Raw genomic sequence first — 21555 nt, forward strand, 5'->3', positions numbered from 1 at the left:
CCAACATTGAGAGGAATATGAGAGCGGCTCCCAGTTCCTCTAATAATTCTTAGCAAATTTACATGCCAGGGTTAGGAAAATGGCTTGCAAATTACTGATAGTCATCAGAGTAAGACTATTTTTTTAGAGGACACAAGGTCTTCATATTTTTAAGTTTGAATAGGTAGATAAGGAGAAAACCGTTCCCAACAGACATCAAAACAAAGAATTAAGAGAATTACTATGGTGTGGGAAGGCCTCTACTCTGAAAAACTAGTAATAGGTTGATCAGGGTTGCTAAGGGAATGGGTGATAAGTAGGTGGGGTGGGGGGGGTTAACATAAGTTTGATTTCTGGGATAGAGTTTCACACCGATACATTCTGATCGGTAGATAATTCCACTCAAAGCTTGAATCCTGGTGTTTTATAAACAGCTCTATGGGGAGCACTAAGCCTCTGGTCCTAGGCACTTACCCAATATCCCCAGGAAACCAAAGCTCAGGCTCTGGAACTCAGGTCTTAATTACACAAGATACTTCTATGGGCAAATTCAAGGTATGTCAAAGAATATTTTAGACTTCAAGACCACGTTAAGCTATCTGAGTAGGCACAGTTTCAGATCCCTTCAGTGCACTTTGCATTAATCAGTTCTAATTCTCCTGCTTTCCCCTATCCTGAAGGCTCTCTGATGTGTTCTGGTATGTCACAGGTTTTGCTGTGTTTCTTTGCTCGTATCTATAGTCTTTTTTGCTACTATCGTAAGCTTTCATAAGCTTTCAAACTTGCTGTCACTGCCTTGTTCCAAGTTCCTACTGAAAGGTGATTCTGATGAAAAACAGAAAAGGGAAAGCACCAGCTCACATGCTGAGATAAGCCATTTAATCACTATTTCTTTCAACTTTGGATGTTACAATTAAGGAATCATTATTTAAAAAAAACACTACCTAATATAAAAAAAAAAAAATCATAAAAATAGGTCGGTGGTGACTAGCATGGATCTGTGTGTGAATGGAATCAATACAGGTATTGTACAACAACATTTGATGCAAGCTTAAGGTACTTTTTCTGGTTTTTAAAATAATTGTCTTCTCTTATCCGTCATGAATACAAAGGAAACTCCACGACGCTTAATGTGAAATAATGACATGCAATGACAAAAATAGTCGTGTTTTCTAAAGGTTTAGTGATATGATTCTTGATAACTCTGCCTCCTGTAGTGTTTTAGTGCTTAATTGTGGGAGGATTTATCCATAGTATGTGCTGACTACTACTATTTTTAGGCAGAAGAATAATATGATTATCTTCTTGCTTTGATCTTTTCGCTCTACTCCCTTAGTAATTTTCTGGTTTTATTTACAGAAGTAGAATCAAAAGCAGTAAGGGTGGGGTTTTCTTTGTTTGTTTGTTTCATAGTTTTACAAGCCACCTTATTTATCTAGTTCTTTGTTCTGAACTTATGGTCACTATTGTTTTGCATTTTAATCTATGCAACGTCATCAGCAGGATATATCTAAACCAAGAGAGAAAAAGTCATAAAATTAGATACAAACATACAAAGCAGGGGGAGAGGAGGAGACCTATGTCACGAACACTGAAATATTACATATACCGTGCAACAACCACAAAATGTGCAGTATATTACATGCAAACCACTTTCAAAATAGTAGGTCTGTTTATATGAGTAAAGTGAACATGTTTTAAACACATAGAAATTCCTTTACAGGCGTGTTCTTAGTTCTTTAACTTTATTGAAATTTAAATGTATTATACAAGAACAAATCTTTTTATAGATATTGCAACAGATGGTCAAACACCATGCTTACCTACAATTATATCCAAAATTAGTGTGGATGGTTATATCATCAAAGACAATAAAGGAACAAATGTTCACAATCACAAGCAAATCTGAACCATCAAAGGCCCACCCTACCCTGCAGAAATTCAGTCGGCCAAGTAAAGTCCAGAATCTACAGCTAGTGCTCCCAAACGCTGGAAAGTCTGTTAGCTGAAGAGAGGGGTTAGAGTTCCTCCCAGCTGAAACAATTCATTAGTTTGTGTAAATGATTTTAAATCACATCAGCTAAAATAATGTCATATTCATTTTTTAAATCACAGCTTTTAAAAACCTTATTTTCAAAGCAGTGGTTTTAAAACCTTGAAAGTGCAATGAAACCTAAAATCATAAAATACTAAGTGTTTTTATTTGGCTAGGAAAAATTGTTTTAGATAAACCACAACAACCGTTTTTTTTTTTGACTTTGGAAAAAAGCCAGCAAGTCAATTATTTGTTCAGTTCTATTTGCAGCGACAGAAAATAGCCCTAACTTCCATATGGCTGCAGAGGCAAACACTGCTTCAAAGGTGGGTGCTTCTGCTCGGACATATTTCACGATAGTCTTTCTCACAGATAGGATACTCAGATACCTGATGAGTGGGTCATAGTCAAACCAGGACTTACTAATGCCTAAACTTCTGCCCGTGGAGAAAGCATAAAAGAAGCAGCCCTCATCTTTTCTCAAGTAACTCCTCTCAAGGTTATCACAGGCTGGTTAGCTGATAAAAGGATGCCATTGCAATTTCACCTCTCTGACGCAGACTGAATCAATTTGTGCAACTTGTGTTTTGGTATCTTGCAGTGTAGATGGATAAAAGTATTCTTCCGTATATTTTCCTTTCAGCACCAGCGATACGGCTTTCATTGTTGCTCTAAAACAAATCGCGCTCAATCTTGAAACCCTAATTCACGTAGGTAAAGATTAGACTTGACCCGTTGTTTTGGCTTTTAAAGCACTTGCCTTTGTATCTATTCTCTGTCAAGTTTTCCACAGTGGTCTATTCAGTATCATCTCCCTGAAGTGACTGGTTAAAATTTGGTTGTGTTTGTGTGTGTCCGAGTTGGAGGGAGTGGGAATCAAGTTAAATACTTCCATGTTACCTTTTAAAACAAATACAAGTATAAGAAATTATTAACTGTTTAATATTTTTGTCTAGATTCATTACAAATCCCTCAATACCATGTTTTGTTTGATATTTATTGTTCACAGTGGATATTTGGTAAAATATTTTATAATACAAACTTACTCATTCCTTAATTCAAAACCTCCTTGGAATTCAGAATGGTTTTGACTGTTTTGCAATTATCTGAAGATTTTAAAATACCATAAAAATTAACAGGGCTGCTTTGAAAAATGCCATTAGAAAAAGTAAAATATGCCCTTTAAAGAGAGCTGTTGTTTATTATTTGTTCATTCTGTTTATATCATTTTAGCCTTCAGCATCACTAACTGAGTTGCAGGTGAACCTCACTTTCACTTTTGCTATTTTTTTATATATATATATATATGCTGCATTTACTTACAGTAGAAAACAGAAAGGTAATTAAGGAGAGGAGAGGAAAGGTCTTTTTCTCTACTTCCTTTGGAGAGGAATAACCAAGATGCCAGTACTAATGCTAGCCAGTGTGGGGCACATTCTAGCTTAATTCTGTACGCACGTTTGCCAGCGTCATTACCATCAGTGCGAGTGTCACTGGTTCTGTATGAGAAGTAGTATGAGAGCGAGCGTGTACAAGAAAGGCAGTAGGACTGTATGACAAATGAGCAGAACTTACTTGACAAATGAAAGCTCCTAGTTTTTCAAAAACACCGCAAGAAAGCATTTGTGAAAATAGCCTAATGGAATGAATCAGGAACATAATTTTTGAGTACAGATGTTCTTAAAGGATAAATCAGACCCACTAGGCTTCAAATGATGACTCCAGCCCGAATCATCTCTACTCAAAAGTTGTGCAAACCACTGAAAACCATCAAATGGGAATGCCCATCAATATCTCTTCCACTGAAACCTGGCTGAGAAGTGCTGCAGAGTTTTCTCTCCCTCCCTCTTTACTGGCTGGCATGCTTCCATCAGGTCTCTTGCATACACAAACTGCTATCACGTGGAGTGATGGAAAGCAGAAGCGGGCAGTTATTTTCGTTCCCTGTGCAATCCTTCAGAACTTATTCCCAATACTTTGTATTTCATGTGGCAGGAGAGGAGAGCAGTGCTTTGCTAATGGAGTGACAGTGCTGAATTCAGGAACAGAAGCTTCACAGAACAAAACCCAACAGTTAGTTAATCTGTGGTTGTGACTACATTATCATTGGACTCCAACACCTTAATAGTCTACAACGATTTATAGTCAGATTGTTCTATGACAGTAAAATATCAAATGTGTTTATTAGAAAGTTTCTTAACACAGTTTGTAAGCCCCAGTCACCTGCCTTGCGGAGGGGCTTCATATCCAAATGTAAATGTAAGGCTATAATCCCTGAACGGTTTGCTATGATTTCTAAACCTGTCAAGCAACTTGGGTTGATTTTTCATTTCCAAATGAAAGGTAGAATGCTTGCCTGTTGTTTTGGCTAAGCCCAGAGGATTCTTGTCTATTCTAGCTGCATTTCACCCCACTACACTTTCAGAGTTAATTTGAATATACATACAAAGAGAAACTTTTAGCTTGGGGCATTGAACATAAAAATAAGAACATTAAAAACACCACCACAGTGTGAATAACAGCGGGAATGCCTGTAATTCAGATTGCATCCAAGTAGTGAACTCAGGAGCGTTCCCATCTATGGCTCAGATAATTTCTCTTGCAGGATGAGATCTCTCATCCTGACCCTTTGGGGTACACCAGTCCTGCCTGCGCCTCCGTTTCTGTGGCCAGGGAAGTTGAGCCCGTAGACCTGAATGGAACCACTAAGCCCTTCGAACTGCTCCCTGACCTCAGTGTCCTTGTGTATGTTTCTGTACTTGAAGAAGAATTTGGCCATCTAAATTCCAGATTAAAAGACAACTTAAAGAAAAAACCCAACCCAAACCAAACAAAAAAGTCCCAACAACAGAAACAGACAAACCCACCCCCCAAATAAAACCCAAACCCTTTCATTAATTAAGTTGCAGTAGTTAAGCTTGCAGACTGTATAGCAAATAAGCAGAAAATCTTTAAAAGAAAATTAAAAAAAAAAAAAAAGAAGGGACAAAGAGAAGCTTGGAAAGATTGTTGCTGAAAGATAGCCTGGTGATGCAGCTTGCAGCCTGTTGAAATACAGTTCGGTTTACATTGTTTTACAAATAGATAGGTATTTTGTCATGGCATGACTGTCTGCCTTTCAATTCAAATGACATTGTATTAGTTTGTAAAGCCAGAAGAACAACTTTTCTCTTGGGGATATTACCTCCATGGTATTAGAATTAGATGAAACTAGATTATGGCCAGCATTTGACTTAATTTTTTTTCTGCATTTGCCTTTCTGCAGAAAGGCAGTTTGCCTATTTAAGTGTAATGCAAAGATTTTGTTTCCTGCATTAACAGACATATTTAATACTTACCAAAATGGGCTTTATGCTTGTACTTTGTTAATTTACCAACCAGTGGCTCCTCACATATAAACTGTTACTGCTGTGTTGAAATCAGTGTATGTATGTTGGCTTGCATCAGTTGACATTTGTCTATGTATATTTTAGTCTTAATTCCTAGAATTCTTATTCTAGCTGTGATTTGAGCTCCTTTTCTTAATCTTGTAATCTGGAAATAGTAACTTCCTATTACCCTCGTTTAATTTAGACTACATTTCCATCTAGCTGAAAATGGGGATAATAATATTTCACTTTTAGGATAAGTAACTTTTATTAGTTGGGGTTTGCATGTCAAAAAGCAGTATAGCAATAGGAAATAATTAAAAACACTTAAAATTCAAGGAAATACTACGTCACTGAAGAACATAAAGATGTAATTTAGGGACCATATTTTACAAAAGTATACATGTCGTTCTCCATGGAGGATTATGGAATTATATCAGTATATGGAATAATTGTGTGTTTTATACTACTTCGCATTGCTGTAAATGAGTGAGAGGTTCCTGAAATCAAAGCTTAGGAAACCTTAGAAGCAGAGGGTGGAGAGGAGATTGATGCAATTACAGGTCCTGTCAAGATTTTAAATCTGCTAGCAACATTGTTACCTGTAAACCATTCTAGGCTTAAAAAAAAAAAAAAAAAAAAAGTAATTTCTAGTGGACTGTTCTGAAAATACAATTTTATAGTGTTAATCATGCGGTAGTAGGTCTGGATGCTTAAAGTATATTATAGATGTTTCAGAAAGCTGCAATAAACTGTTTATTTAGTAAAGGAGACTTGACCCATCCTAAGTATTCCATGATTATTTAGCTAAAGTCTTTCTAAAAATGGCTGCTTTTTTTTCATTTAGTAAATTACTGATGAATATGAGATTACTTCAATATTTGTTGCCTTAATCAGGAAAGCATATGAGCAGAAGCTTTCTTGGGGACTGCTGAGAACCTCGGAAATGTTGCAAAGGATACATAAACCCAAATATAGAGCTTTTACTTTTTTGTCTCTCATACACACGTGTGAGCAAGTGTGTACACCCACACACACACTCCCGCTCTTTGTCCTTCTCCTTTGATTTCCCCATGGTGATCTGCCCAGCAGTCAATATTCACCCTGCAGGCTAGGGGAATTCTCAGGAAGGCAGAGAAGCCTTTTTTTTGATAGGAGGGTAAGCAATGCAACCCACTTGTACTGCTGGGGTGTGTCTGTGTGTGTGTGTGTTGGTTTTGGAGGGTTTGTTTGCTTGGTTGGTTGGTTTTGTGTTGTCTTTTTTTTTTTTTAATTTTTAATACGATCCACTGGAAAATATATTTGGAGAGAAAAGCAACCCATAATGATGTTCTGTTGAAACAAGTGATGCTTGGCTTGCTGAAAACCAGAAGGAAAATAATGACATAAAAATTGTCCTTGTTCAGGAGCAGTAAGCAAAGATTATATATAATTGGACAGTTATGAATCAATGAAACTGTATGCTTTTTCATGCATCTTGGCAAAAAGTCAAGCTTCCTATGTATAAGAAATTGGGATCAGAATGCTTCCAGAATAAAATAATTAATTTCTTTAACTTTGTGTGTTCTGGGATGGAGCAAGATCACTTTGATCTTTCCATTTGAAATGTATTCCATATCAGTCCTGGAGCTTTTCTGAAATATGATGGAAAAAGGTTCACTTTCCTTTTCAAGAAGAGCAGCACTAAATTAAAATATCTATTTCATAAGTGTATTAAGAGAATAAATAATCGTGAATTACCAGATTTTGCTGTCACGTATTCTGCAGTCACTTGAGTCCATTGGTAGAATTACTGTCTGATAAGTCAAATGTTCCTGGATTTTATTTTGTATTATACTACGGATTTCTGTTTCTGGGTCCTCTGCTTCTTTTCATTCTCTGGTTGTACTTTCTGAACATCCCTTCAATACCCCTTCAGTATTTCCTAGATCTCGTGGTGGCATCCTGTTGGATAGGTTTTTCACATTCCTCTAGTGATGCTGATTCTTGAATTTGATGGGTATGACATTGCAGTTGTGAATTTGATTAGAAAATACTGAGGTTTATTTTTATCCAACTGTTCTCACTTTTTTCATCACCATTCTTGTATTATTTAGATGTTTTATAGTTTCTAGATGTATTATCATGCTGAAGAATCTGGAATAGAACCATAAACCAAGATTAATTGGTTTAAAATCTGTATTTGGAAAATTGCAGAAAAGTACTATGAAGCAGAAAGGTAACACAAAAGGTGTCAGGAAAGACTCACGTGCTTGAGAAGTATACTTTGATGTAATTTTTTTGAATGGAAATGCAGCTATGAGCAGTGGAGGAGTAAGCTGCAACAAGTTTATTTTTAAGTTGTGGGGATTCAGTTACAATATGGATCAAAGGAAGTTGTTTCTTTGAAGAACAGTGAATGGGGAATTACTGACAAGAGAGTGTCCTGCTGAAAAGAAATTCAATAGTCATGATGATCTCTAATGAATTTAGTAAATGAAGGACAAATCTGGAGATACTTTACATACTAGCAAAAAGGCAAAGTCTTCTCCAAAGGGGGATGTAAGCAGCAGGAACTTGCTCAGGAGATATTCTCTCACTCTTCATATCTGTGCAACTTACCAGGGAGAGAAAGAAGAAATTATGAATACTAGGAGACTTGTCAAGGGTGTAACAGGTAGAGATTTATAGGGATGTAACTTTAGGAAGGGACAGGGAATTTCTATTCCTTCCTATCCTCAGTAACAATAGATCATAAACCTAACCCTCTCCTGTGCTGAGACCACAGTTTTCTCCCTCATAGTATTGCAAGCAAATTTTACTCAAGCTTTAAATTGAAATTTTAAAGTAAGTTTTTTCAGTCATGTTTTAGTTCACTTTTGAAAGTTTCATGTATGGTTGTCCAGATCTGTTCATTGGGTGCTTCTTCATTTAGTACATGTAAGTGGCTGCATGTAAGTTCAAATAGGACAGCAGGGTATCCAACTCTCTGAACCACTCGGGGTTAAGCTACAAAGAAAAAAAGTCGTTTAGAGCACGATGTTGAGAATATTGTTCAATGAAATATTGTAATTTAGTAGAGAATTAAAAAGATTTGAAATGGAAGTTTTCCTAAATAACATGATTGAAGGTTAAATCCCCTGAGAATGGACTATTTAATGAATATTATTGAGCCCACTGAGTCCAGGAGCATGACAGTGTTTGAATCTCATGCATGTTACAGGTCATGGTAAATAATATGGTCCAGCCCTAGGAAATAAGGTCTAATCATGACAATTTTTGTCAGTGTTAAAAGCTGGCAAGTACACACACACGTATGTATGTATGTCAGCTAAAAGTTCATATATCATAAGGTATTCTTCTAAAACCAAGTGGATGATGCAGCTTGCTTTCTTTTCTACTCATCTAAAATCTTTGTACTTGATGTATTTTCTTCTTTCTTAAATTCATTTGGAGTTGTTATGTTTTGCGATCTAGAAGAGGAATTTAAGGTGAAGTGATATTTGCTTTTCTATTCATTTGTTTACTATTGGCCTAGATAAGGTTTGTTATTCTCATTTTTGTTTTCTAAGAAATGCTTCAAACAGGCAAATAGACCTGTCATCTCTAGTAACATCACATATGGGGCAAAAGAGGGTGTTGATAAGAAGTTTACTCCTACTTATTTCTGCACCAACTCTGGGCAAGGGGAGGCCTAGAGGAGAATATTTTCGTTTCTGAAGTTTAACAGTTTCCAGCACAAATGATAGCATGCAGGAGTCCTATTCATAGAAATATAAAGACAAAAAGGACTGCAGGACATCATCCCAGTCCTGAAAAGTTAATCAATTATATTTGAGTAGCTCTAGAAAGACTTTTGTCTATGCTGTTCTGAGAAAATTCTAACAGTAGAGACTCCACTGGCTTCTAGGTGATCTTTCATAGCGGTTCCCTATCCTTGCTGTTGAGAAGGTTTTCATAATATCTAACCTGAATCTTAATTGCTGCAATTTAGCACATTTCTTTTTGTCCTATCCATCATTGTTATTGAGAACAGGTTATTTCCTTATTCTTTTGAAACAGCCTTTCATGTATTTGAAGGCTATTATCATGTTCCATCTCAGTTGTCTCCTCTCTAGCCTAATTCTTTCAAGCTTTATCACAGCTCGTGTTCTCTAGACTCTGGTCATGTTGCTCTCCTCACATTTCTCTCCATTGTCTCACGTCTTCCTGGAGTGTAACGTCCAAATTTGTACCCGGTAGTCCTGCTGAGGCTTTATTAATGCTGAGTTGAAGGGAAGAATTACTTCACCTTTTTGCAGGCTATGCTTGTGTTTGTACATTCCAATATGCTGTGAGCAGATGCCGACTCACGGTGTCACCCTGAACCACGTTCAAGCGAGGAGGCTCACACTAAAACTAGGCAACTAAAGAGAAAAGTACCACTGATCCTTTTATCCTCCCACATACCTATTAGATAAATATGATCAAGGTTTATCGAAGATTGATCAACTGAAAAGATATGGAAAAAAGTCCTCATCTTGAAGAAAACTACATCTGCTCTCTACCACGGCAAGATATCAGTGATCAACATTTACTCATTTCAGAGTGCTTGACTCTTCCTATTCACCAACCACCAGAAAATTGGTAGTCTTTCTTATCAGGAGAGAAATCTTGCATTGCCGATTAATGGCCAGGTTTGTGTTAATGCTCTGGGTTTTCTCAGTCCTTGTGTTTATAGTCACCTAGGTCAGAAAATTTCCTAATGAGGTTTATGTATGTATAGCTAAACATTGATGAAATATCTGCTGATCTCACTGCTGTAACCAAAAACCTCAGCGGTGCAGCAGTTTGTCCTTTTCATATGAGGAGATTAAATTAGAGATTCTAAATAAATTAAGAAAAACTTAACTGTTGTTTACCACCTGTGTCTGTAGTGAGTAGCGACACAGGAATTCCCTGCTGCTAGTCATATTTACAACCAACGTTTTCCCGAACTGTAGCAGTACTGGAAAGGAAGAAGCAAACTTCTTCAAATGCATAATTAGAATTTTCTTTCTGGAAAACTAATCATGTGAATCTGCTTATTTCTGAGCTTCTTTAGTGGAAGAAAGCCTTTACTGTATTGCTTACACATTATAAATCGCCTTTGATGAAAAAAGTGAAAGAAGTGCAAACTAACAGTGATACGTTTTGTAGAACAAAAAGCTTTTTCATATACCGAGTTGTATCACTGAAGCCCATCTTGACTAGAGAAGTTACTTTAGAAGTTTTTAAGGTTGTAAGCTATTTCCCTCTGTGCAATTCAATAGCTCATTACCAGTTAAATATAATTATATTATATTGTATATAGATCCAGTGTTCTGGAGGAATTCCACAAGAAGCAAATGCACTTGTGGGATATACTGTATATCTAATGGATATTTAGTTTAATGGCATAAACATTGCTCTAAATCTCTTTTTGCATTAACAGTAAATTGATCATTAGTGTGAAGTAGGTGAGAATTAAAAAGGACTTGTAATAATTTATAGCTCATATTGATTTTGCTGCAATGTTTTAACACTAAGGTAGCGTCCAGGTCTTTGGCTTGTGTAAATTCCATTCAGGTCAATGGGATTTTGGCTGAAACCATCCAACAACCTGTCCTGCAACTCTCACTTTGTGGCTTTCAACCACAGCATGGTATCAGAGCTCAAAGGTATGCGGCAATACGAGCATTGCTTTTGGGTCCGTTGTAATCCATAAACCCTTTGTGTGATTGTAATTCTGATGTCAAAGTTCACTCTTAGCCAAACGGGGGTTGCTCATTGTCCGATACGACGCAAGTGCAAATGCTGCTTTCTGCTACGATGGGATGGTAAGAAACAGGGATCCTGGTCCCAAGTTTTGTGTTAGGTTGTGTGATTGAAGGCAAGCATATCCCCCTTTTATGCAACAAAATGTAGAGGACGTGCCCTGTTACATACCCAACGCACAAACTCTATCCCTGTTCGGTGCACGACACCGACGGTTTATCTCCTACCACTCGACCTGACGTAGGTGGTGTGCCCGTATCTCACGCTGAGCTTTATCACTAATATTGTAAGTTTAAATCTGGCAACAGGGATTAATATTTAGGGTAGAACAATTATATGTTCATTAAAGCTAGCTTACAGGAGCGAAGTAAATGGCAACTGAGGTTCTTAGTACCAAGTATTGTAAGTTTATATCATAATATTTAACCTTCCTTCAGCACTTCTGCGTTCCGTGAGTAGGAATTGAGTGAAAACAAGGTGAAGACTTTCAGGGCATTACTTAGAGTAGGATTTTTATTGAGTAAAGTGCCCTGGTTTGAGCTATAGGAATTAACTACTTGTAGGTTCAGAGGAAGTTCTGTAAAGAAAGTATTTGGGAGAAGATTTGTGAGAGAAAAATAGTGACAAAGAAAAGGCATTTAATTTTTTTTAAACCAAGACCACAAAAAATGATGAAAGGGAACATAATTTTAAAAATGAAATCATTTTTAAAAATGCGATTATTTAATTTTCATAATGCGTTCCCTTTATTTTTCAGTACAAATAATTTGAGACTTTTTCATGTTACCAAAAGAAAAAAAAAGTTTCACTGCAAGTTTTTTCTCGGCTCCACTGCTTTTGCTGCTTTATAAAGCACTTTGATATATCTGGATGAGAAGGACGACACCAGTACTAAGCTTCTTTTAAACAAAGCAGCCACAAATCAGTAGCATATGCAGTACCAACTCCACTAACAAAACAACTGTTCTGCAAGAGGCAGGGATATGGAAAACCCGTGATAATTCATATTATGTGATTGTCTTCCTCCAGTGCGTGGCATAATTCTGATTAAAATTACTGGCAGTACTTTCTGTGCATCAAAGGAAAAACAGCTCCAGGAACTGACATCCTGTTAAATGTGGAAGAGCTATTATAGGCTAGTGGTTCAATATGGTGGGTTTTGAAAACTTCCTAACAAAAACCCTAAGCTTTTCGGGGCAGTAATGCTGAACTGTATAAGCAAAGATGGCCAGCAGTGCGCCCATATTTTCGATTGAAATTTATGATAGTTTTAGCATTTGTAAAGATTCAAAGAGCAGGTTTCAGACCATTATCCTTTTTAGGGCCTCATTCTTCTCATTTTACTTGTTAGAAACAAAATTAGATCCAAGGGTGTTAAAAGAAAACTGCTAGCTTTCTAAGCCTTTAAAAATATGTATGCATCATATATTTTTTCTCTGAGTACATCTTTTATTATGCACTGGAATAAATAGGTAAAATTAGGCAAGTTTTGATAGAGCCATGAAGTTGCAGCTGAGAAGTCTTGCATTTTCTTTCCTGTTACAACCTGGTTTTAAAAGATAAGTTGGTTGTGACTCTTCATTTTAATTATATAGCAGGTGCCTTGTCTTAGCTAGGAAAAGTTTTTATGTAATTCATTAAAAACCCAAACACAGGTATGAATTAAATTATTTTCTGTTTCTAATCTCTTGATAGTTGCCGCTATTATTTGCATATATGCTAAGGAGAAAGAGCTCTGTCCAACAAAGTCTCTTTACAGTGATAATGCTATCCCATACGAGTTGTCCCATTAAACCAAGTTGATGACATATTTACAGGATTCCCATTTATCTCTGTATTAAAACTGAGGAAAGCCCACGCATCCATAATTAATATAAACATCGGCAGGCATTTATCATGAAGCGATCTCAAAGTGCTTGAAACACAGTATCGGCTTTAAGGCCACACTGAATGTTCTTGTTAGGGCTTTATAGTTACAAACTTGTAGGTGTAGAAGAAGACTTAATCCTGCGATGCACTGTTTAATAGGGCTTGAAGATGAAAGCCTTTGAAACCTTTCAGCACTGGAGTGAAGGGTGTAATTCCACCAAGCCTTACTCATGCAAATAATCTTTATCCTTGTGACTGATAACATTGACCTAGCTTGTCAATTAGCTATTAAGAGACTAATGGTTTGTAGTGATTTGCCCGAGATTGCACTTGAAAAGCTGTGACAGAGGCAGATACAGAACTTGCCCATCTTTTCCATAATACCAAAGGGAAGTGTAGGATAATGTTTTAGATGAGGGTATGGTACATCACCTGATAGCCTAGTCATGTATCATCACCAAAGTAGTTAATTTTACAGTGTCACTGGATGAGAGACCTGTACTGTGACAGTAAAATGTAGGTAGCTGTTTTTATTTGAATGCTTCAGCAAAAGTCTGTATATTTTATATATCGGAATCCCCTATATTTGTCCTTCAGAAAAGAACAGAACGCATATATCACCAGATATTCTCCCTTGTTAAGTTAATTATCTTTGGCTTCTGTAGTAGCTTAATTTTTCTTGCCCTATCAATAGGCCTGCTCAAAGAAGAACAACATAAAGGGTTTTATCAGTGTTATTGATTGGCTAGGAAGTGATGTGTTTGGCACTCTGCTGGAGCTTCTCTAGTGGCTATTTATTTAAATTGGGAAAAAAAACCAGTATTACTTGAAAAAAAAACCAACACAAAAACTAGAACTTTCATTTAACATTACAAAAGAGGGCATTGCTTAATCCCTGAAGTAGGAAATTGCTTTTCTTCATGATCCATTGCTTTCATACTGTTTCTGGCTGCTGGTGCTGAAGGAAAGAAAAACTATGTTCTCGCTCTGTTTTCACTGTATCTATTTTCTTATCCTCTACAAAAACTTGGCTGCTAATTTGTTGTTGAAGTAAATAAAGGGAGGGGAGAGCTTGGCTATGAAAAGATCTTTTTGTCTCAAATGGGCATTTGCAAATATGGACGTAAAGCAAAACTTTATGTGGGAAACTGAAAAAAGGGAAATTAAGGATTTGAAATAGTGTATCAAAGCTGAAGTATATGAGATATTGCTATTCTTTGAGATGCCATTATGGGTTTATACCTGAATTCAGCAGCGTGTTCCCAGAAGATGAATATTGCTAAGGAGTGTTTTTTCTTGTGTTCTGATCTTGTACATACTCAGAGAGAAAGAAAATACAACTGAAAGCAAAAGGCATAGCTGGCTGAAAATGATGGTATCTTGTTTCACGTTGCTTAAAACTCATTCTTTTTTGTTAAAAGCTCCTATTGTTTTATTGCTTCTAATACGCATTACAAAAATGTAGCGTGTTACAGCTCAGGGCTGGAAAACCCTAATGGACTGTTACTAAGGAATGATTATTTAACTTCAGAAGTTACAATATTTAGTTAATGATTCCCTGACATTGTCAGGACAGGTCACAGAATGCATTTTAAAGTAATTATAAGTTAGCAGCAGAGTTTTATATTTTTCCCCTAGCAACAGCAGCAGAAGTTGTATTTTTCTCTTCTCCTATCAGTGGTGACTCCTGATTCTTTTTTGAATCTAACTGCTTTTTATTTTTTTCAATCCATTTAGTCTTGCAAATCATAATCAAAGGTTACGCTAGCAAAATAGCAATCTGAAAATAATTGTGATAGCGAGTTTTTGATACTGGTGTGTAACAGAAGAGATACGTGTAGGTTTTATTTCGAGTTTTTGCTGGCGCTAGCTATGTGAGGAAAATAGCAAGACCACACCATATGCCCAATAAAAGACTCATTAGAAAGGTATTAGTAGATTAATCCAACTTACTCTGTGGTTTATTTTATTTAGAAGGTAATAAGGTAAGTTCATTAGTTTGCAGACTTAATGTTTTCTACTGTACCTCAAAGCAACCAGTAACAATTCCACTGAGACTCCGCAGATCTCACTAACACCTGTCAAGATAAACACATGGCTCTCTAGGGGAATCACCTTGGCAACATAACTGAGGAAATCTGGAAAAAAGTAAGTCTTTCACACACAAAAGAGTGTTACACAGTATAAACTTGATTAATGATTTTTCACATGCCTCTGAGGTCATATATCTCTTTAAAGGGGGGAAAAAAAAAAGCAAAATCAATCTCTGAAGAACAAATATTTTGGAATGTACAATACTGCATTTGAAATGTATTTTAAAGAACTTGAAGGATGTAGAATAATTATGCAATTTGAATTGAGCCTCAGAAAGGCTGTCTGAGACCAGCAATTGAGTCTCCATCCCCCTAGGGCTAATATATTAGATTACAAGGATTATTGTAGTGGCAGTATTTGTGCCACTACATTTAAGATTATGTCAGCATTTCCATTTTAAACCTGTATGTTCAGAGGTTCATAACTCAGCTATAGAAAATTTGCTTGGCACTACAAACAAATACAGTTTCTGCACAATGGTGACACTTTTTCGGGGGGGGGGGGGGGAGAAAGAAGCTTAAAGCTACATAAGTATTGGGACATTTTAAAGTTATGAATGCCAAAAGTTAATGCCGTCTTCTTACAAGTCTGCTTTTGAAACGTAGTTATTTCTACAGCCAGCTTGTAACGCTACTGCTGTCTGGAGTCCGAAGCAATATATTGACCTAGAAGAGTGGACAGAATGGTAGCAGGCTGTACCTTACCCCTTTCTTTGCCAATATTGTTACAGAACTAATGAGTTCAGGGAAGGCAGGAGGTAGAACTCCACTGTACAACCTCTTCTCCACCAAGGCCAGGAAGGGAGGGGGTGACCGATCATGAATCGTGATGGGTGATATCTTAGAAATCCTATCAGGAAAATCTGCTTAAAAATGCATTCTTGACTATTACTAATTTAGGCACTCTACAAACATCATTTAGGGCTCTCCAGGCTACCAGTGGCCTTCCTGCTAAAAAAAAGAAAAAAAAGGGCAATCAACTTTGCCTTGCAAGGTCTTTAAACTCAATTTCCCCATTTTAGGGCTGTTGTGCTTTGAGTCTAGTGTGGGCTTGGCCTTGACGTGGCATTTAATATTTCAGGTAATCTATCTATGGTAAACAATAACAAGAGCTGCAAACAACACAATACACACACTTTTCTATTTCTGGAGGCCTTTATAAACAAAGAGGCTTTGCATGTACTTTGTATGCTTGTACTGGATACAAAAGAGCACAACACTGGGTTCTGTTATTGGCATCTGTCACTGATCTCATCAAACTTCTTGATGACTAATTTGCAACCTATTTTTGTGGTTCTTTTTTTTTTTTTTTTTTTTTTTTGTCCCTAGCTGGAGTGTTTGCTGAGGAGTTCAAATTAGTTAGCATTGAAGCTGTAGTTGGGGATCTCTCTTTTCTGCGGCAATGCAGTGCCAATTCGTGCAGCAGCACTCGCAGAAATCAGAGAGACTTTTGCAGGTTCTGCAGCAATCTAATGGCCCGTAGAATTAACTGCTCGTGTAGCAGTCCAGAGAGAACATGAGTACAGCCTGCCCTGCTTGATACAAGACTACAAATTTCTTAAATACCTCCATGTATATACATGTAAATTTGGCCTTAATTCCTATGGTTTTATATTGGAATGAAGTAGGGAACCCACCCAAAGTGTTAGCACTCTTTGTGCGAAGTTAGACAAAAAAAGAAAAAGAAAATATGAAGTTAAGTGGCATTGCAGCACTGGTAGCCAGCAAAAGACAACCCCCAGTGGAGTATAAGCCGTCCTCCTCAAGGCAGGTCAAACCAGGGCTAAATGCAAGTAACGGTAGATGGACTTGGCAAAGTGCCCTGACAACTGATGGACCAACCGGGGCTATTTCAGACCAAGAGGGAGCTTTCTTTCCGAGTCAAAACTCCCCACTGGAAAATGTTCTCCTACCAGCTCCTTCTGTTCTAAATTGAAGGGATCTGGCTTATGTGCATGGTTTCAATAAAATGAAACAAAATAAAAATCAGCTTGCTTTTGACAGCAAGGAATAGAGAGAAAGAGATTATTTCTGTCTTTACACACGCAGAGTCAAGAAACATTTATTATGAAGATTTAAGCCTATTTGGATGGACAGATTTATAGACAGAAAGACTTATTAACTGTACCAGGATTTATTTGAACTATACATACAGAGAGAATAGCTGCACTACAGAGAAAGCAGCCTAAGTATTTCCATTGTAAACTCTCCCTTTTTTTACGTGATCACAAAAAATTGGAATTTCTGTGTATTTTATGACTGCACAAATACTCCATCCATCTCTCCTAGACTAATATTTTTTACCTTCCAAGTCTCCAGTTAGTTCACATGATAAAGTTTATTGGCTTCCTTTCTAAAGTAAAGGGTTTCTGCTCTAAGTTCTGTAGGGTTAGGACACGAAGTGGCCACAGTTATACGCAGATGACAGGCCTTGGTTCAGTACTTTGCAATTCATTGGCTTTTGAAAGAAACATTCTCTGCTGTTTAAACAAGGAAAATTAACACCCTCAGTGTTATCAGACATTGAAGTGTCTGAAAATCAGACATTTTTAGTATGGGGAGATCCTGTGTATAGATCTTAAATTCATCAGAGTTTATGGTGGTAGGTGGAAACATTAGTTTGAATGTTTTCTTCTCTAAGCCACTGTCTGTAGGAAGGATAAACATAAATTCTGGCCTGCTTAATTGTAATCACAAAAGGTCCACAGGTTTTCAAATGAAGTGAAATTCCGAACCCAGTAGTGGAGAAAAGCTATAATAGAAAAACATAGGAAGTGTGTTAAAGTGTCCATTGAATAAGATTCCCTGTAATACAGATAGATATTTGTGGAGGTTTTTTTTCTGAGTTTGCTGAACAGCACTTGAGCTTCGGGAGTTTAAGAGTGGATGTTGCAACACTAAGTGCAGGATTTCTGGAGAACAGAGGTGGCCAGAGAAGTCTGATTGCATAAGGCAGCACTTAACCTAAAGGAGCCCCGAGTTTGACAACTTCTGCTAGCCTAAGGCATGGTCTGCTTTTAACTTTTGCTGGTGTTGCCGACGTTTGTCTTAGCTGATACAGCTGTATTGACAAGAATCGGGGTGTAGAGAGATATGGTTGTAGCAGCAAGGAGTATCTGATTTTATCCGAGGAAGTAATGTAACTTATAGTCATGGAAGTACTTTTTTTGTTTGTATAAATCTTTTTTAGGAGCATTTGGTGTTTATAGGATAATGGCATTAGAAGCAGCCAGGGAAAGATGTGTTTTTACAGTTAAGGATATTCTTGCTCACAAATGTAGGAACCTACTGGTATTAACAGAGTTCACTTGGTGGAAGTAACTTGATTAAAAGTTACATTTACTACCAATGTGACCTGCACAGGGTAAGTGTTAAATGGGGTTAAAAAGCCATTAAATTAACTTCACTGAGCTAGGTTTCCGAAATCTAAAAACTACCTTGTCAACACTATAGTTTATTTTCACACTTTATTTGCTCTGCCTGCAATGGGACATTTATTTGTTTACACAAACTCTTGTTTACTGCCTTCTTTTGTACCACTTCTTCCTTCTTTGAGAGAACCTTCAGAGACTGATGCCACAATGTTGATTGTGTTGGGAATACGTGATTCTGTGTCCTTGGGGATTAAAACCAGATCATTTCAACTTCAGCTAGTCCTCAACTAACAAAGATTCATACTCTTATGTCAGCAGGGGGTAAGAAAGCAAGTATTTTAAATAAGAAATGCTGTTTACCATCAGTTTTCTACTTGCAGATGCTTTTAACTTTTACTTTTCATTAAAAAGCTTAACTCTGAGTGCTAAGACACCCAATTAAGCTTTTTAAACAGAATCATAGAATCGTTTAGGTGAGAAAAGACCGTTAAGATCATCAAGTCCAACCATAAACCTAGCACTGCCAAGTCCACCACTAAACCATGTCCCTAAGCGCCACATCTACCTGTCTTTTAAATACCTCCAGGGATGGTGACTCCACCACTTGCCTGGGCAGCTCGTTCCAATGCTTGACAACCCTTTTGCCTAATACCCAATCTAAACCTCCCCTGGTGCAACTTGAGGCCATTTCCTCTCGTCCTATCACTAGTTACTTGATAGAAGAGACCGACCCTCACCTCACTACAACCTCCTTTAAAATAAAAGATAGAAAGACTAGAAGTACCTAACTACCAAGATTTTCTTCAAATTGGGAAGAAGTGCTTGCTGTTATCACAAAAAACTGCGCAAGAGAGGATTTTATTTCCTGGAATTTCCTTCTTTTCCTTCCTGTCCCCATCTGCCTTTCACTTGCTTTCATAGATGCTTCCTTCTTCACCTTCCTGTTATTCTTTCTCTCTTCAATCTTTTAATGATATTTTCTGAAAATTGCTTCACTTCTCAGCCATGCACTGCATTAGATCACCTTTCTCCTCCCTGAAATTCGGATAGTCCCCGTCTTGTTTGTCTCTGTGGTTCAGAGTGCAGAGCCAGGAAAATGTCATATGTTATTAAAACTAGAGCTAGTACATACCAGGTGCTGAGCACATTGCCAGGTCCAGAAAGAGATGCTTGCTTAGGCATCAGTAACCCCCTTCACATTTTAACCAGGTACTTAAATAAGAATTAGATGCCTAAATAGCTTTGTGGAGATTGGCCTTTGTGTCCTCAACTCTTCATTTGGATATGCAGCAGCAAAATAATCCATTAATTTAACAGTCCCTAAGTAGTTTTTAACGTCATAATGTAACACCTAAAAATGACCCATTATAATCTATCTGATGAAAAAACTTCTCTAAGTAGTCTCCAAACACAGATTTAAACTAGAAACTTTAGTGGCAGTTATGTGTGTGCGCTGCATAAATAGTACACATTTAATAATGCCGAGCACTTAAACACCCTTTTTATCCTCAGTAAAACATTAAATGAAGTACCTTTGAAGTACCTAAACATTTTATTCATTTGTCCTTGGTATTTAAGCACTTTAGGCCTCCCTGACACAGTAGATGGCAGATGGAGTAAGGCTTTAGATTAAGGTGCTCAAGCTACGTACGTACCTGACAACACAGAGGAGAACGCTTACACAAAGTCCTGCTGAATCCACACCAAGGTGTATCTTCAACCAAAGTTGAATAAACTATGCTCGGGCTGGAAGGGATCTGCGGAAAGCCTCCGTTGCACGCTTACACCTACCGGGAACACCGCAACGGGGAGCCAGCCGTGCTTTCCCGGATGCCAACGGGGAAATTCCCACTAAAAGGTAGCACAGTACAACTCTTGATGGAGGCCTTAAAACAGCCGAGCAGAAGTTAGTCTAGACAGGACTTGCCAACTGAAATTGTATCTGAACAACCGCCTTGCCAACTGTATCGTTACACGGTTGGCAATACCGGCTTCCTATTTCAGAGAAGTGATAGCAATTTTAAGTTGCTCGTCTGTAGGATGTCTAGAATCATTAAGAACAGTCAGTTAACTACTGCATGTTTCTAAAACGGCAGCAATGTGTGAACAGTTTACTGAAAAACTGGTTCCAGTGACTGACTGAAATATTTTGTTTCCTGAGTCAGATTGATAGAAAACCTAGTGGTATTTATGGATTAAATTTCCAACACATATTACTTGCATGAATAGGAAGTACACATCAGGGGCTTTAATTTTAGGAGAGTCGGCGAATCCAGGCTGACGTTTCTTTAAGATTTCTTTCCTTTTCCCTTAACACTGCAACTTAGAGAATTTCTTGTACTTTATTTTTTAAGAGGTGACAGTGCATGGCAGTTGCAAGCTGATAGTTTGGAAAATTGGGGTTTCTTACTTCTTTTACACTACGACTTATTGAGACAGGTTGGAAAAGTCACTGATTTCCTTCTAAGCTGCCTTGCCCTGGGACAAGCTGGGGGGGGGGTAGGTGGTAGAGGAGACCACCCCACCCTGAAGAACCGCTTCCCCCCCCCCCCGAAGACACAGCCTGCCCTGCCACCCATGAAGCACAGAAAGGGCTTGGGCCCTTGGGGGTGTGTGTGTTGGGTTCCCCCCCCCCCAGTCCTGTTTATAATTTACCTTGGGGTCTTTGTAAAACTTTGAGGACGCGGTGCGGTTGCGTGGGGGGGGGAATAAAACTCATCGCCCCCAGGGTGGGGGGGGGTGTTCAGGGTCATTTCTCCGTCGTGCAACACCACGATGAAGGGTGTTTCTTCTCGCTGAGGAGGGGGCAATCCGCCCCGGGCTGAGCAGAGCCGGGGGCGAAATGCCTTTTTTTTCCCAAAACCTCCGCAGCTGGGTAAGGCTTGTGCCTTCCCTCCGCGTCCGCGCGAATTAGAAAGCGCCTCAGCAAATTGCGGTGGTTTTCGTTTAAATGAACACGAAAGGTAGGGAGGGGGAAAAAAAAAAAAGCATTCTCACACCCACTGCTCGCCTTCTCCCTTTCACGCATCCGCACCCCGCACCCATGAGCTCATGCTGCTGAAGGCATGGCACAAGATCTACGG

At 38.0% G+C, this 21555-nt stretch overlaps 1 protein-coding gene across 25 annotated transcripts in view; it reads left to right on the forward strand.

The window, feature by feature from the left end:
* The window catches only part of NRXN1 (neurexin 1), a 715706-nt gene that overhangs the window by 410789 nt on the left and 283362 nt on the right, over nt 1-21555 (forward strand). The gene's annotated exons all lie outside the window — the stretch shown is intronic.

The sequence above is a fragment of the Haliaeetus albicilla genome, chromosome 13, assembly GCF_947461875.1.
Source record: "Haliaeetus albicilla chromosome 13, bHalAlb1.1, whole genome shotgun sequence".
NCBI lineage: Eukaryota > Metazoa > Chordata > Aves > Accipitriformes > Accipitridae > Haliaeetus > Haliaeetus albicilla.